General features: G+C 44.1%; 1 protein-coding gene and 1 long non-coding RNA gene across 4 annotated transcripts in view; one reads left to right on the top strand and one right to left on the bottom strand.

The window, feature by feature from the left end:
* Positions 1–17283, top strand: part of ZBTB38 (zinc finger and BTB domain containing 38) — a 112058-nt gene that overhangs the window by 10680 nt on the left and 84095 nt on the right. The window lies entirely within an intron of this gene.
* The window catches only part of LOC102761182, a 31340-nt gene continuing 28872 nt past the window's right edge, over positions 14816–17283 (bottom strand). Inside the window, exon 3 of the long non-coding RNA XR_435374.2 lies at positions 14816–15011. This is a non-coding gene — a long non-coding RNA (uncharacterized LOC102761182). The remainder of the gene's footprint in view (positions 15012–17283) is intronic.

The following is a 17283-nucleotide window of genomic DNA, read 5'->3' as shown; positions in this document are numbered from 1 at the left end:
GAGTTCACGTGTCACCTCTAACACGCGTGTCATAGGTTCGCCATCACTGGTTTATGATGCCTTCGCCAATAGAATGTAAGCGTATCTGTCCCATTCTCTGTGTCCCAGCACCTGGCACAGTGCCAGACACTTGGCAGATGCTCCATAAATATTTGTTGTTGGATGCATATCCCACAGTAGTGTCAGAGAGTATGGAATTGAAAGGGAGCAAAGAACACATTCTTCTGTTTTGCCTGTTATCACCATTCTGTCTCTCATTACTGGGAGCTCAGAGCTGCTCCCCAAGGACTGGGGGTCTGAAGGCAGACGGTCCTGTGTGAAAACAGCTGACCATCGGGGAAGGGCCCTCCAACTTTCTCTCCAAGGCTCTCAGCTTTTGCCTGACTACTGCTCACTGGGACATATGCCTTAAAGTCCTAGCTAAGTACAAACTTGCAGGGTGGTGCCTGGACAACCCTTATTGCCAACTTTTTTGCACACTCCTGAAAGGAGGCATAAAACCCAGGCCACTTGGGCTTCCTGGCCACAGCACCTGCCATGCTTTTCAACTCACTTCTCTAGCCCATTTGTTATAAAACTTACCATTTTGTATGTCCGGATGGAACATGGGCTGGCATCTCAGTAGTTCAAATCAAAGACAGGAAATTCTTAAGTAGGGGTCACAGATGAGTTTATAAGTACAACCAAGTCAAGTTGTTGTTGCTGTGCCTGGGATGCTACCTTGTGGAGTGAGACTTTCTCTCACAGTCGTCTCTGGGGAACTTAATGCCAGCAGCCTGGCAGTCAAATACTGCCAGCAAACATTCCTATACACCCTCTGGGGTGAGATGCCCCATCTGAGGACTGCTAGTTAGGGGAAAGTAAATTGCTTCACTTTACTTTAAAAGTGGTGTTTTGGTATCATCTTGTTTGGGCAGTTTTAAAAGTTGGTTACTTACAGAAGAAATACATTCTTTTTAAAAAAAAGTCTATTTCAGACAAAGCTGAAGCCTTCTTTGATAGCTGCTTCCAGTTTTAATAACCTCCTCACTTTTCTGAGGAAATGAGTGTCACTGGTTCGTTTCTATCCTTCCAGGCCTTTTTCTGTACGTTTACATACATATATAGAAACCTGTATACCAAGCAAGTATATTGGAGCGTTCTTGGTGTGTATGTGTGTACTGTGCGTTTCATCTCAGCTTGAGCCTTGTAGCAGCAGCACCGTATTTTACCGTGTCGGTGAGTCTCCTGGTGAGAGCTGCAGAGGAAATTGCTACCCTGGATGAGGTGTCCCCTGTGGTCTAGTCACAGGACCGGATTAGACAAAAGCTGAGGTCATTTTGAATCATTGCCTCTAACCATGCTGCTGTCCCCAGGACAAAGCGGTGCCTTGACCTGAATCTGAAGTAGCATCTCTAAGCTCGGATACTCCAACTGCTGTATCCATCCAGCCCTGCGTCTCCTGCACCAAAATGGGTTAATTTCCTGCCCGAGCCTCTCATGTGCTGCTTTCTGTCAATAAGTTCTGGCTCTAAGAGTGCAGGTTTGATGATCATCTTGGTCCCTTAACCAAAGAATGCATAAAGAAGAATGTTCACTTTCATGGTTAATTATTTGTCTGTGAAGTGAGCGCCTAATCTCAGGCACTTTCATCCCATCTCTAAGCCTCACAGCAGTCCTTCCCAGTAGGTATTACTAGCTCATTTTTATAGATGAGAAAACTGAGCCAGAGAGAGATTAGGTGATTTATCTAAGTCTGTTTAGTTAGTAAGTGGAGAGCCAGGGCACAAACCCTGGGCTTGATCTCAGATGAGTAGTAATGATCCATCAATTTATTTACTTATTCAACAGTATCTATTGAGTCTGTATAACGTGCTGGATATGGTACTCAGCACTAGGAATAGAGCAGTAAACAAAGTAATAAACAAACATGAGATCTCTGTCCTCATAGAGCTTACATCCTAGTGAGGGAGACAATTAAGAAGTAAGCAAACACATACTGTAATTTAGGGACTGTTAAGTACCATGAATGAACATAAAGCATTGATAAGGCCTCCCTGAGGAGGAGACCTGAATAAAGCAAGAGAGTGAGCTATGCTGCAGTCTCAGGTGAGCCATGTTGCAGGCAGAGAGCAGTAGGGGCAAAGGCCCTGAGGTAGGGCCTGCTGGACATGTTCAAGGAACATAAGAAGCTGGTAAGACCAGACTGGAGTTGGCGAGGCAGAGAGGTGGAGGGCAATCAGAGAGGAAACTGGGCCCTGATCACTTGAGCTTTCTAGACCACGGTTAGGACTTGGGATTGATTCTGACTGTGATAGGAAGTCTCTGGAGAGTTTTGAACAGGGGAGTGGTATGATCTGGCTTCAGATTTTAGAGAATCATCCTGGCTTCTGTGTGAAGAAAAGATTGTAGGTGGAGTAGACTAGATTCGGGGACATAGGTTAGGAAGCCTCCGTAGGAATCCAGGGAAGAGAAGATAGCGTCATGGGCCAGAGTGGTCAACTGTGATCAACTGTAAATGTGGTTGGATTTGAGATGTTTTGAAGGTAGAACTGGTAAGGCTTTTTGATAAATTATAACCTTGAAGGAGGAAGAAGAGCAGTTAAGAATGACTGCTAGGTTCTTGCCTGAGCATCTCATTGGAGGTGGTACCATCCACTGAGATTAGAAAGCCTGGTCTGGGGTGGGGAGTAGGGGGGCAAGTTTGGGGTTGTGGAGAAGCAAGAGTTCGGTTTTTGACACATTAAGATTAGACCTGCTGATGGAAGTGCTAAGATGGCAATGAGTTCATCGGGAAAAGAGTCCAGGCTAGAGAGATAAGTTTAGGAGTCATCAACGTATTTACAGGTATGGGACTTAATGAGTTTAATGGGGACTGAATAGAACTATTAATTTAGTTTATTGTCTACTGTGTGGAGGTCACAGTGTTTTGTACTGGGAACATAGCAGCAAGAAAAACAGACATGCCAGTTATTCATAGTGGCTTGTCCTTAGCCCAGCATGCCACCAGGAGTGGTCTTGACTTTTGTTATTATTAAGCTTATTAAATGTTAGAGTAAAAACAAGCTTAGAGATGATCAAGTAGAAACTCCAAACCTCTCTTCAATGTACAGCTGAGGACACTGGGGCTCGGAGAGGTCAGGTGATTTATTATTAAGTAATAATAAGTCTACTTAAAATCTATTTCAAAACCGCTTACATGGCTCTCACAGTAAGTCCAAAGCACAAAATCTATTTACATGTCTCATTTACCTTAGGACTCAAGTGTACTTGTATTTTAGTAATAGCAGTAGAGGAGACCTCACACTGTGGTCAGCTTTCGCCATGCTTTAATCAACTCTGCATTAGTTCTCCATTGTTGCTTTAATAAATCACGGTGAACTTGGTGGCTTAAAACACACATTTATTGTCTTACAGTTCTATGGGTCAGAAGTCTGACGTGGGTCCCACTGGGCTAAAGTCAGGGAGCCTGCAGAGCTGTGTGTGTCTTTCTGGAGGCTCTAGGGGAGAATCGGTTTCCTGCCCCACCCAAATTTTAGAAGCTGTCCCCATTCCTTGGCTCATGGCTCTCTTCCTTCATCTTCAAAGCCAGCGATGTTATGTCCCTTTGGCCCTTCTTCCATAGTTACATTTCCCTCTCACTGACCACAGCTGGGAAAGGGTCTCTGTTTTTAAGGACTCCCGTGATTACATTGGGCTCCCTCAGATCACTTAGGACTGTGGTCGGCAAACTGGGGCTCTTTGGCCCCTTGAGTGTGGCTCTTCCTAAGCCTTAGGAGTACCCTAATTAAGTTAATAAAAATGTATCTACCTATATAGTTTAAGTTTTAAAAATTGGGCTCTCAAAAGAAATTTCAATCGTTGTACTGTTGATATTTGGCTCTGTTGACTAATGAGTTTGCCAACCACTGAATTAAGATAATCCCCCGTCTCAAGGTTCATGACCTTAATGGTGTCTGCAAAGCCCCCTTTTCCAGATATAGTGACATATTCACAGGTTCTTGAGATTAGGATGTAGACATCTCCAGGGAGCTATTATTCTACCTACCACAGCTGCTTTTGCCAATCCTAGGGAAGAAATAAAGGTAATTTCCCATCATCTCAAGAGGATAGGCAGACCTGATGTATTTCTAGACCCTTCTTGTAATCATGGATCTAGAATTTACTGTATATTGTCAAGAGTTAGCAACCTTCTGTTGATGTGCTTCTGAGGGCTTTTGCAAAAGAAAGAAACTAGATAAAACTGTGTTTGGGTGAGTTGACAACTCTGGATAGATGTCTGGTCCTGAAAAAAAAACTGGTGGTTTCCGTGGGAAAGAAAGATGCAATGTTCTTAGGATGGCAGAACATAAAAAAAGGCTTTGGGGAGGGTGATCAGGGTCAATCCTGGGGACACAGGTATGGAGTGATAACAGGGCTGCCTGTGGGTGAATGTATGGGCCTGGGCAGCTGGTATTGGACTAGGTGTGGGAAACGGTGAACTCTGGCGCAGGGGGGTGCAGGGATGTGAACATTAAAGAATGATGGAGTTCTCCTGGGCTCCAGCTCATGCTGTCCTGTGTATCTAAAAATGAAGCAGACCTCATGCTGCAGGATAGATTTTTCTTTTCCCAACCCCTTCCATCTGCATTTGAGATTCACAGGGCATCCGTTAATTCAACTTTGACCCTATTTCATGTGCATAATTATCCTGGCCTTATTATGCAAGGACAGTGTTCTCTCATCTCTTCCTTGCATTCCATCTCTGAGCTTCCCTGCACTGGCATATTACTTTTCCCTCAGCTCAGAAGAGCTGCATAATGTGAGGTGTGTGAGTGTGTATTGGGGTGAAGAAGTGGGAGAGTGGACCTCTCTCAAGGGCCCATCCATAGTGCCTAACAAACAATAGGTTTCCAATGTTAGTTTCCTTCTGAGGCCTTGCCCTCACCCATTCTGACAGCTTGGCTTTCCCCCATCCCTGGCCCACTAATTATGTTGGCAACTAAAAACAGCCCCAAGGGGAGTTGCCAAGGCCTCCCGGGGACAGGATCATTCCTACTAAGCACTTCTGTTCAGAGCACGTGAGTGGAAGGCGATGCCAGTCCTTAGCAGGGCTGGGGGTGGCACTTTCTGGCTTACTGAGAGCGCCGTGTGGGGGGAAAATTTCCTAGAACAACTCCCAAGTGGGAGCCATTGCTCTAAATAGTGACTGTGATCTCTTACCAGTTAACACAATCACCTCCAAAATTCACGTTTGGCCACGCTATACCCAAGGTGGGGGTCACCTCAGAGGATCTCTTAAAAAATACTGACACCTGGGCCTCACCCTAGAGAATCTGATTGAACTGCTTGGAGCAACTGTTTCCATGTTCCTGGTGACCAGTTACCAGGAAGCTTCCTTTGTGAATAGTGTTAAGGCTGGGGTGAGAGTGAGGGTAGCAGCATTGAAATAAACTCTTCCTTTTGACTGGCCAAGTTTTTCATTAGCTCCTTTCTTTAATTTATTCTACTCTTTCTTCTTTCTTCCTTTCTACCCATTTTTATTATAATTATTTAGAATTCATTGTACAGGTCCCTTTTGTTCATCCAAGCTATTATTTCATTGCAACAAAAGCTCAATGAAAAGGCAGCACAATCTACAGCTTCTTTAATGTCTTTGTTTCCTCTTGGCTTTAAGTCTAGCCGAGGGAGCAGAGGGAAAGTTGGGGTGAGATGCTCGACTCAGAGTAAATAGGAAATGAGTCAGTGTCCAGCTGGGCTCAGCCTGGGCCACTCCACGTAGCCAGCCCGCCCACTTTCTAAAAAGCACAGGTTGAAGGCATTTCTCAAACTCTCCAGGTTTCCTTTATGACTTCATGCTCAAATCTGAAGGAGACCAAGACTCAAGCCTTCTCCACGTACCCGTATATTCCAATCTCTGAAAGAGGGCACTGTCTACTGTGAGTGTTTTATTCTGCCATCTGCCAGGAGGAAATGAGTGTGGGAAAACAGCCATCTCAGCACTTCCACCACTTGCATTTATAAAGGAGGAATCAAAGATTCTTCTTATTATTTGTGAAAAGTTTTCAGAGTATCATTATTTTATAGTCTCATGAAGTTTATCAAAGAATCTTAAATGTAGGTGATGTTGGTTTAAAAAGCCATACAGGTCCTTGGCTCAGGGGATAGAGCGTTGGCCTGAGGACTGAAGGGTCCCGGGTCCAATTCCAGTCAAAGGCACATGCTCAGGTTGCGGGCTCAACCCCCAGTGGGGGGCGTGCAGGAGGCAGCTGATCAATGAATCTCTCTCTCATCATTGATGTTTTTATCTTTCTCTCCCTCTCTCTTCCTCTCTGAAATCAATAAAAAACAACCATTTTTTTTTTTTTAAAAAAAGCCATAGTCTGTGAGTTCTATATGGGTGGGCATTTATGGGAATTGTAGTTTTGCATCTTAGACTATATGCCCCTAGTGTAGGATTTGAGATAAAATGAGAGAAGGAAAAGTTGCCGTGTCCAAAGGTGGCTGGTTGATGTGTTTCCTGAGTTAAAAAAATAAATTGTCATTTAATTGATAGATATATTAGCAATAGTCTATTTGGGGTAGGCAGTTAGACAGACATGAGCAGAGCTAGTATGATGGGCCAGTACAGAAAGTCACCAGGACAGAAAGCTCCAGGTGCCTAGCAACAGGCAAAACTGGGAAAACTGGCCCTCGCCCCAGGTTTACTCCCCTCCCCAACCCAGCCCCCCAGCACGTCACTGGGTCATTCGGTTTAGACTCCCTGACCTTTCATATCTCTGGTCATGCGGTTCAGACCCTCCCCTAACCTGTCCTCCCCTGGCATGTTGCTAGTTATGTGGGTCAGACTCCCTTAGAGGGGAACAAATGAGAGGGCTGGAGAATAGCCATTACGCATTAAACCCCCAAGACAAGGAGGTTCTGACCCTCATCAAATACATCTAGGCCTCAGTTGCGTTTCAGCTCTAGGCCCAGAAAAGCAGCAAAACCAGGCAAGCGATGCCATGGCTAACAGGACCAGCTCCATTAACAATGACCCCTTGCCCTGGCGCTGACCAAGTGGAGACCAGGACCCTGAAAGGTCACACCTGGAAAGCTGATTGGGGTCCTCCCCTGAGACCTCCAGATAAATACCCTTAAGCCGGAGGACCCAGTGCAGCTCTCCCTTCGGGGGGCATGCCCATGCCTTTTCCTACCCTTGCTCCCTCCCCCCAGGAATGTTTTCTTCACCTCTCTCTTTCCTAAGCTCCAAGGGCCCTTCTTTTGTCTCTGTAACTTGTTTCCTGAGCCCATTTATTCTACAGCTCACTTCTTCTACCTCTCTGACTTTCTAAATAAACTTTCTGTTATAACACCTAGTGCTGTTTTCGTTTTGCTGCCAACATATGGCTCATTTGAACCAGATCTTAATCCATTAAGATAGTCTTGCCTCAACTGACCAAGACTATGGCTCCAATTTAACCTGAGTGCATACAGAGCTGCAGAAGTATATGTACATATACTTATATTATACATCGACACTTGTCATCTATCTTAAAGAATATTCATACTGTGTAGAACACTATGTATATGCTGTGCAGGTGGTGGGCCCATTTGCTTTCAGATCCATTTCTCACCTTCACTTGCTCTGCGTCTCAGGGGAGCTGACCACTGCAGCCGATGAGAAGCAGTGGAGGAAGGGAAAGACCACGGTGTTTTTTAATTAGCTTCCTGCCCTTGGATGACACTTCTCACAGTAGCTGTAGCAAGGCTCCAGCCCCAGCCAGAAAGGCCTCTGTGGCTCCAGCTGCCATCAGTGACGCCCACCCCTGGGCTCCCGTAACACCATCTCTTCTGCCCACTGTTGGGAGTGACTTCCCACTGTCACTAAACTCCGTAGGTCACCGTCAAATGTGTAACCAATCCCCTGCACTGGATTCCCTCTTTTATCAATATGTTCGTGGTTTATGTTATTCTGGTTAGACCCTGACTGCTAACATGTGTCAGGATTACCAGTAAAACACCTTTTCCTTTAACATAGATTAGCTATTCGCAAACTGTTTAATTAGGGTTGTGGTTACCAATCTATTATTACCTGTAATTGTTTGTTTGAAGGGTAGTTTGTAATTGGTTGAAGTTATTATTACTTGCCGGTAAGATTTTAAAATACTTACATTTCATAAATGTGTGTGAAATTCCACTATCTAGACCTTCAAAGCAGTGTCCTAATTTTACTCAATATGTTCATATGTTAAATGTAATGGAAATAGTGAGTCCTAAGCCATTACTATGTTATTCATAATAGAACTACTATTGTATTTTGCAGACATAGCCCACATCATTCTTGAGTTGATATACATATTGGCTTCCAGCAATAACATCCTGGAGGAATGACCGGGTAGTAGTTACAGTAAAATGCTCATAATAACTTGCAACTCAGAAGTAATTTATATCTCCCTCATTACGTGATTTATTTTGATCATTACTTGCAAGATCTTTCTTGAACCTTTGCCTAAAACCCTCTCTCCTGCTAACTGCAAATTCATATTGTCTGTATCATTCCAAGAGGGGAATGCATTAGTAGACTGTTTTCTAAGAGCCCTCATCAAAAGCAAGTCATTTTGGCTACCACTTCCTTTCTCTCCTCCCTTCCTCATCTTGCCCAAGCTTAAAGGATCTCACGAGTGTAGCAGGTAAAAGAGCCAGGATTTCAAACATGGGACCTGGCCCTGTGTCTGTCAAGAGAGTATATGACTATCTGATTAATGATGCCAGATGCCCCTAAAAGATAATAAATGCATTTAAAAGGTGATACATACCCAGTTATGGCAGAGGAACTCTCAGCAGATAAGAGATTTCAAAGAATTTCTGGTGGGTAAAGAGAGGATGGAGGAGCAGTGGTAGAAGAAAGAGAACAGAGGAAGCTAAACTTATATTACGTAAGTGGGAGGTTGGAGAAGGATAAAAACGAGAAGGAAATCTTTGGCAAAGCAGAACTTGGGACACTAGGCAATTCATTAACATCAACTGAGTGAGTGACGGGGCTGACATTATGGTGATGGACAAATAGCACAAAGGAGCAGTGGGCTTCTCACCCCACTTGGCAGCCAGATGGGCTCTCCCCTCTACCTTCCCCCCTCCCCCAATAAAACACAACAGCCTTATTATCTAAAAAAAAATGCAGTGGTCCCAAGGATAAACCCCCTGACATACTGGCATTTAGGAGCTCCTTAGTTAACAGCAGGGTGTCTGCCAAATAATCATAGTACAACTAATAGAAGCAGCAAATAGTTACATAGCACTATAGTAAATATATACTAATTCATTTAATGTCACAGCAACTATAGGAAGAAACCGAAGCACAGAGGGCTGTGATAACTTGCCTAACACCACACAGCAAGGAACTGGTGGAGCTAAAGCATCACAAGTAAAGGCCCAACTAACAAGCCCCACCCAGGTGCAAAAAGCACAAAATATCAATTGGCATCTTATAGCCTCATTTTGAAGTAAAGACAATTGAGGATGACCAGTAATATTTGAAGAAAGACCACAACAGGAAAAATATGTAAAAATCAACACAAGAGTGACCCAAAGGAAGGAGTAAAGATACGAAACAGAAGAGAAGAAAGAAGCCTCCAATTAATATTCTCAGAGATACCCGAGGAGATATTGCATCCTGAGAGAACAGGATGCAATGAAAATATTGTTTGCTGTATGGCTAATAGTCACTGAAAATATATATCTTATCTTGTGATCCCCCTTCTCCAGCCTGTTCCATTTTGCATTCCTTACTTCAGCTCAGATAAACCAAGACCTTTCCTCCAACCCACCCCCCCTTACAGTGGTTCTCAACCTTCTGGCCCTTTAAATAGAGTTCCTCATGTTGTGACCCAACCATAAAATTATTTTCGTTGCTACTTCATAACTGTAATGTTGCTACTGTTATGAATCGTAATGTAAATATCTGATATGCAGGATGGTCTTAGGCTACCCCTGTGAAAGGGTCGTTCGACTGCCAAAGGGGTCGTGACCCACAGGTTGAGAACCGCTGCCTTAGAAGGAAGGGAAAAGTAAGGAATTCTGGAAACTTCTCATTGAATGCACTCACTCATGTTATACAAAAAGGAAAAATTGACATTGGAACTCATGGAGGAAAACTGAACCAGTCACCTACCAACGCAACAAAATATTTCACTTTTCCAGTGCGTGGGGGAGATGGGGATGGGACAGAGGGGGATGAAGGAAAGAGAGAACAATGGCTCTGAGCTGCCACTATTCATGTGCACGTCTGTCTCTGCCATGATTGTTGAAGTCTGCACTATTCACAGTGCCTCAGCAGATATAATTACTTGAATGAATGAATGAATTTGAGGGAATGAGTGAATTTGAGTGAATGAGCAAATGAATGACTGAACATGGCAAAATCTGACATTGAGTGCAGTGATGCTGCTCCCAGGTGTTACGTTACTTGCCTTTATCTTAGACTAGTGACCTGGTGCATGGATTCATGTACATTGAAAGGAAATTAATTAGAAGGTGGCTGGTGGGGCGGGACTGGGTGACACGGGGCCAGACACACCCTGGTGCCAACCTCCCGCGGCCCCTCCCCAGCCAGTGGGGTGCAGCTGTAGCTCAAAGGGCTCTGCAGAGTGACCTGGGTCCCTCCAGCAGTTGGGTCCCTCCACCTGTCCTGCAGGGGGTAGGCCGAAACCGGCTCTCTGACATCCCCCAAGGGGTCCCAGAGTGTGAGAGGGCACTCTGAAAAGTTGCTGTCGTACAGGGTGTGGAACACAAATGCAAGTGTGCAGTAAACCAGATTCGGGGCCAACAGTGCCCAGCAACAACATAACCCATGGCCAGAGGTGGAATTGCACAGCCCTGCAAGGAATTGGGCTCCCTCCTCTCTGGTTTCAGGCCGCTGCCAAGTCACTGCAGCTCAGCAGCTCCTGTGTTGAGCGTCTGCCCCCAGAGGTCAGTGTGCATCATAGCGACCAGTTGGACAGACACTTAGCATATTAGCCTTTTATATATATAGATGGCTTCTCAGGAGCTATCCTGGACTCCAGCAGTTATCTCTAGGGACACTCCAGTTGTTCCTCCTGCAAGTGTCGTCTTATAGAACAACATGGTGTCAGCCAACTTCTGCAGTTTTTCATAACCTCCTAATGAAGTCAGTACTTGTGCACCTGGTCTTATGCTAGCTCCCAAATTTCTTCAACCCAGCTCCGCCTGATTGCACTTGTTGATTTCCTAAGTCAATAATCCCTCCATTCTCTCTTACTAATAGCGTGGATTAAGTCATATCATGGTGTAAACTTCTTTAGAAGTTCTCTGCACAAACACACACAATGTTTGCATTTCAAAGTCAACTTTTAAAAAACACCATAAGCATTATTACAAAGAAATCATTACAGACCCAGAGAACTGCTAACACTTGGCATCCCCCATGGGAGCTGCCTGCTAATCACCCTTAAATCCTGCTCATCATGTAATTCCCATGCTGTAAACCCAACTGCTTATGTCTGAACTTTGCTGCCCCGGGACGAAAGGAATCTACAGCTGGTCCCACGTTCCAGGTCTACCTCCATGTATTCCCCTTTACTCCCAACATGCATTGTCTACCTCATAACCAAGCAATGACCCTTCTCACATCTGTCACTTTGTTCAAGTCCTTGAAATGTCCTCCGCTTTCCCTTCCACTCTCTCTTCCAGCCAACTGCAATTAGGACATTGGATGGGCAAGTGTTGTTTCCCAGTACCCCTCCTCTAGGAAGACATTCCTGACTCCTCCAGTCTTTTTGGCTCTCTAAGTTTCCCATGTCCTACCTACAAGCTCAGCCCCATTGAGGACTTCATGGTCCACAGTCTTATATCTCCAGTGAGCCGGGGCATCCCTCCTGGCAGGACTCATGTCTCTTTCTTCTCGGTATCTCCAGAGTGCCTAGCACTTTGCCTTTTTGTGTAGTGCTGTTACTTTAAAACTCGGAGTCAAAGGAACTCAATCCATTTGCCTAGGGACTTGCAGTCCACTTAGTTGTTCCCCAGTTGGTTTCTGCTGGGCACTGGGAGAATCGCTAGTATAATGAAGTTCTAGGTGTAGGTTGGCGGGCCCCAATTTCAGGCCGCATTTTCATGATTTTTCTTGAAGATCTGTTTTTATCTATTTTTAAATGGGGATTAGAGCACTTGGGAAGGTCCTGAGAACTCGTATTTCTGATAAATTAATATATGCATATTATAATATGCATAACTATATCTGTTGTTTAGACAAGGGAGAATTTCTATGAAGTAAAGATTATGATGAGAGGAAGGAGTGGAGGAAGCTCTGCTCAAAATGCAGGAGCCCCTCTCTTTCCAAGGAGACATTCCATAGATTACATTATAGAGAGAAATGTGGGTAACAGATAAGAATTGCTACACAATACCCAGGTGCAAAGCATGCCACATTCTGTATGTATCTAAAATCAAATTAAACTTGGCTTCAAGTTCCTACTCCCCAAGGTTGGGGAAGAGCTTAATATCAGGATTACAGGGTCTCCCTGTCCCTGTCCCCAACTGCTGCACAGGAAATCTTTGCAAATTGCCGTTTCCTCATCTCAAATGGTCACAGGACACAGTGGCACCTGCTACAGTTAATGCTGCAGACATGTGGCTCCGTTTTCTTTCCATGGCTTCTCCTTCTAAGGGGCCCTCTGAGATTTCATGAGCCCAGGCTTTCATGAGCCCAGGAAAGTGGGGGTACCCTGATGGGTACCATGGTGGGTGCCATGGTTACCACTGCTTCTTCCTCTAACCCATGTGATAGCCTCTCCTGCCAGTCAGGGAAGGCCCTGGGAGGACAATGGAGAGGCTTTTTGGTGCTGTGCTCCTCTCTCCACTGGCCACAGGTTATCCATGGAAACCCTCACCCAGGCTGTCAAGCAGGAGTGTGTAGTGTCCAGTCTTCCATCTGAGTTCCTGCAGGGGTGGGGGTACACAGACCCCTGCCACCCTGGAAACCTGCACCCACTACCCCTACACACACACACACACACACACACACACACACACACACAGGGATTTCTCCATCTCAGGGAAGCACCATAGGGCTGGGTCACACTTCTCTTCTTTAATTGCAGCAACTGTCTTCCGCATCCTGAGTAATTCGTAATAAATATAGTTTCCGAACAAAGATCTGAGTGGAGGGGCTTTGTCCTGAATGGAGGGGCCTAGAAACTTCTCTGTTTAAGACTCTGAAGCACAAAGGGCCATTTGTTTTTCCCTGAGGAAGGGAAGCCTAGAACTTAAAACTCAAGGCCAAGAAGCAAATTACCTTATCATTCCTCTTTGCTGATAAGAGCTCAGCAATAAAAGGATGAGATACCAGTTAACTTCTCCATCACATTCTGTCTCATGGGTGAACACTGAGCCTGTAGTGTAAGGGGTTGTTAGTGTGTGTGATGGAGGTGGGGGCAGGGGGACTAAACGCATTAACAGAGGACCCCTGATGAAATCTCAGAGGGCCCCTTAGAAGGAGAAGCCATGGAAAGAAAACGGAGCCACATGTCTGCAGCATTAACTGTAGCAGGTGCCACTGTGTCCTGTGAGCATTTGAGATGAGGAAATGGCAATTTGCAAAGATTTCCTGTGCAGCAGTTGGACTATGGCTGGTGTGAGGAACAGGATTGCTAGAACAGAGGCCCAGGAACAAGAGGGCCTGGACTGCCTCCCCTCACAGAGCCCTGTAAAGATTGTTAAAACTCTGTTCTAAGACCCAGCCTTATATTAAAGCTCAGTCAAACAGCAGGGAAACAAAAATCATTTATACAACTGAATGTTGATAGAGGGAAGCCAGAGAGAGAGAAACCCGGACACAATAGGTCCTCCCATCCTTCCCTCCCCTTCCCCCAGCCCTCATCCTGCACCCTCCTTCCCCTGCCCACTCAATCCTCCTCTTCCCGGACAGCCAGTCAGTGGGTGATACACCCTGTTAAGAGCCAGGTAACAGGACTAATATTGCTCCAGGCAAATACGGAGAATGCTTAAAAGGAATTCTCACTTAGATAGAGTTGGGCTTTTTTTTTTTCTTTTAATATTTTTATTAATTTCACAGAGGAAGAGTGTGGGAGAGAGAGAGAAACATCAATGATGAGAGAGAATCATTAATTGGCTGCCCCCTGCACACCCTCTACTAGGGATCAAGACTACAACCCAGGCAGGTGTCCTTGACCAGAATTGAACCCAGGATCCTTCAGTCTGCAGGCCAGTGTTCCATCCACTAAGCCAAACTGGCTTGGGCTAGAGTTGGGCTTTTAAAGATGATTATCACTGCCAGGCTTCCTTACTCAGTATTAGGAGCAACCTGAAAATTATCTCTAAAAGTGTGTTCTATAGAAACCTCTAGAATGAGGGAATTGAGAAAGGATTTGAGGTTTCCTTCATTAATCATTCAGAGTGGCTTTTTTAAAGTTCACTTGGGAACTTATGAGAATTATGACTGTACTACTGTTCATTGTAGAAAATAATTAGATCCTACCAAATTGCCCTTGAAAAAATTATATATGTTATAATATATATGCAACACTACTATTTATGTGAGATCTTTTCCCCATACACTTGACACCTACGGATAGTCTCGGTCTTTCCCATGTTCCTGTCTGATAGGCAGATGGCCCTCAGTGTATTGTTCTCTGTTTCCCTGATGCTGCCGATGTTGAATATCTGTTATATGATATTTTGTCATTTCTATTTTTTTCATACAAAGTAGTTGTTCATATTCTTTGCCCCTTTAAAAAACAATGTGTTCTTTGTTCAGTTAGTACTGATATCCATCTTACCCAAACTTAAATCAGTCTTAAAACAGTTTTATTTGAATTGGCTCAGGGTTCTCCTGAGAACCAGAACTAATAGATACATATACAAATGTAGGCAGGGAGGGAGAGAGGGGGATTGATAATTGATTATGAGGAATTGGCTCACACTTTTGTGGAGGCTGAGACGTCCAGTGTTCCACCACCGGCAAGCTATAGACCCAAGAAAGCCATTGTAGTCCTGAGAACCAGGCGAGACCGTGGTGTAAGTGTGTAAACCTCAGCCTGTGGGTGCGAGAATAGGATGACTTCGCTCAAGCAGTCAGGCAGAGAGAGGCCAGATTCCCCCTGCCTCTGCCTTTTTGTTCTATTCAGGCCCTCAACCAATTGTAAGAGGCCCACCCACACTGGGGAGGGCCATCTGCTTTTACTCAGTCCACCCATTCAGATGCTCATCTCATGCGGAAACACCCTCACAGACACACTCTGAAATAATATTTAGCCAAATATCTGGGCACCCTGTGATCCAGTCAAATCGACACATAACATTAACCAGTACATGTAAATTTGTTATAAAATGAAGTTTTATAATACTACAACCAATAGAAAACCAGCATTACTTGATCAAACTAGAAAGTTCCTGTAATAATAAATACAAAGGCAAAAAAAAGGATGTTACTCATTACTAATTAGATAGCGTGGACTACAGAAGATTCTCATCCTGAGCCAAGCTCTCTAGAAAAGTGTGAAATCTCAAGTGTCGGAGAGATGAATATTAAAGACACACACCAGGTGACTCAGTGTCATTTGAATGCCCCTCCATAAACCATCTAAGGTCCTTGGAACCCATATTACTGAGCATTCCAATTTTCTGGAAACATAGAGGAGATCCTTATTTTTTTTATCTGAAGAGGTATTTACAATTTATTAAATAGAAAAAGTTGTAAAGTAATGTGTGTTTTTAATCCAACTTTTGTATAAAAACCAAAATCAAAAGTATCCTTTTGTTTGGTGTACAATGGAGAAGTGGGTGAACATCTTAAATATAACCAGAGGAAATTGCCATTATTGTAAGTCAAAAATTATCTAAAGTTGGGATTTCAATATAGTCCCACCTAATAATCACCAAGGATGCTAACATTGATTATGGGAAGCATAGAAAGTTTTTTAATATATTGCTTTAAGTTATAAGCATGCATTGCTTTTGAATTTTTCACAATTCCAATAACAACATTTTAAAAGAAATTTTTTTAAAAAGAGAGCACTTAGCCTGAGCTGCCAAAAGCTATGAATAAGCTGCAAGTCTTTGGTTATATGTCAATTATCTATAATAATAAAAGCACAATATGCTAATTAGACTGGACAACTTTCCAGACAAAGCTGGGGCTGTGAGGGAAGCCCGGGTCCCAGGTACCAGAGGGAAGCCGGTGCCGGCAGCCGGGTGAAGGAATGCCTACTCTTGCACAAATTTCATGCATCGGGCCTCTAGTATCTTCATAAAGCTGGTGGGGAAAGCTGCAAGACCTAGGTTAGATCACACCATTTCTTTAACCCACCTAACTATAGACATTTTGGGCCAGATAATTCTTTGTTATGGGGCATTGTCCTGTGTATTGTAGGATGCTTAGCAGCATGCCTGGCCTCTATTTATTGATGACTGCAGTATCCCCACCCCCTATCCAAATAACAGCCAAAAATGTCTGCAGAAGTTGTCAAATGTTCCCTGGGGGCAGGATCAACCCTGGTTAAGAACCACTGCTCTGCCCTCAAGTTCTCATCTATGACAGGAGATCTTCAACCAAGTGCTCTTGCGCTCCCTGGAAGCACCAACATCAGCATCGACTGCATCAGCATCGACTCTATAAATGTGTTTTCCAGAAGCTGTTTTCCTCCAGAGCCACTAGAGGGGACACTGCCACACAAAGGACAGAGCAGAGCACTCAGGGAACTTTGTTTTCCTCTCCTCTCAGACTCGGTTGTCTTTGTTTCCGGTGGCCTGGCCTTTAATAAATAGCCTTTGATGTTAAGAGTGGTAACTTTTAACCACAAGGCATGAGGAGCTATCTGTCTTTGTGCTTTGTGCCATAAAAATCTGCGTTTTTAGATCTGGTGAAAGGGAGCAAAATGTTATTTGCTTTTTAAACACTCTTCATCAGGCAGTCAGATGAGTCATAGTTCTAAAAAGTTAGGCCTTATAAATACAGGAAAAGTCTTCGATGCCCCCAAATCCTTCACTGCTGCTGAAACTGCATCCCTGGGACTTAAGGGTTTGATCCTCCTCAAAACAGACAGACCACTTGGTGGAGTGTTATTTTATGCTCTTGTGAGTTGTTTAAATATTGTAATACTGAAAGTGATGAAAGTGAAAGATCTCCAACACTGTTTTTGAAACTTGTTTTAAAGCCCTGAACCACAGTAAGAAATGTTTCATAGAGAGACCCAGCTTACGCACACATTACAAAACTGAAACAGAAGTCTTACGTATAATGAATGCACTTGGACACTTTATGATCTGTTTTATTTTGTCACTTGAATCAATGCTTGTTCTGACTCAGTA

Source organism: Myotis davidii, unplaced genomic scaffold (assembly GCF_000327345.1).
Source record: "Myotis davidii unplaced genomic scaffold, ASM32734v1 scaffold73, whole genome shotgun sequence".
In the NCBI taxonomy this organism is placed as follows: domain Eukaryota; kingdom Metazoa; phylum Chordata; class Mammalia; order Chiroptera; family Vespertilionidae; genus Myotis; species Myotis davidii.
This window is presented reverse-complemented; position numbering and strand designations above follow the sequence as displayed.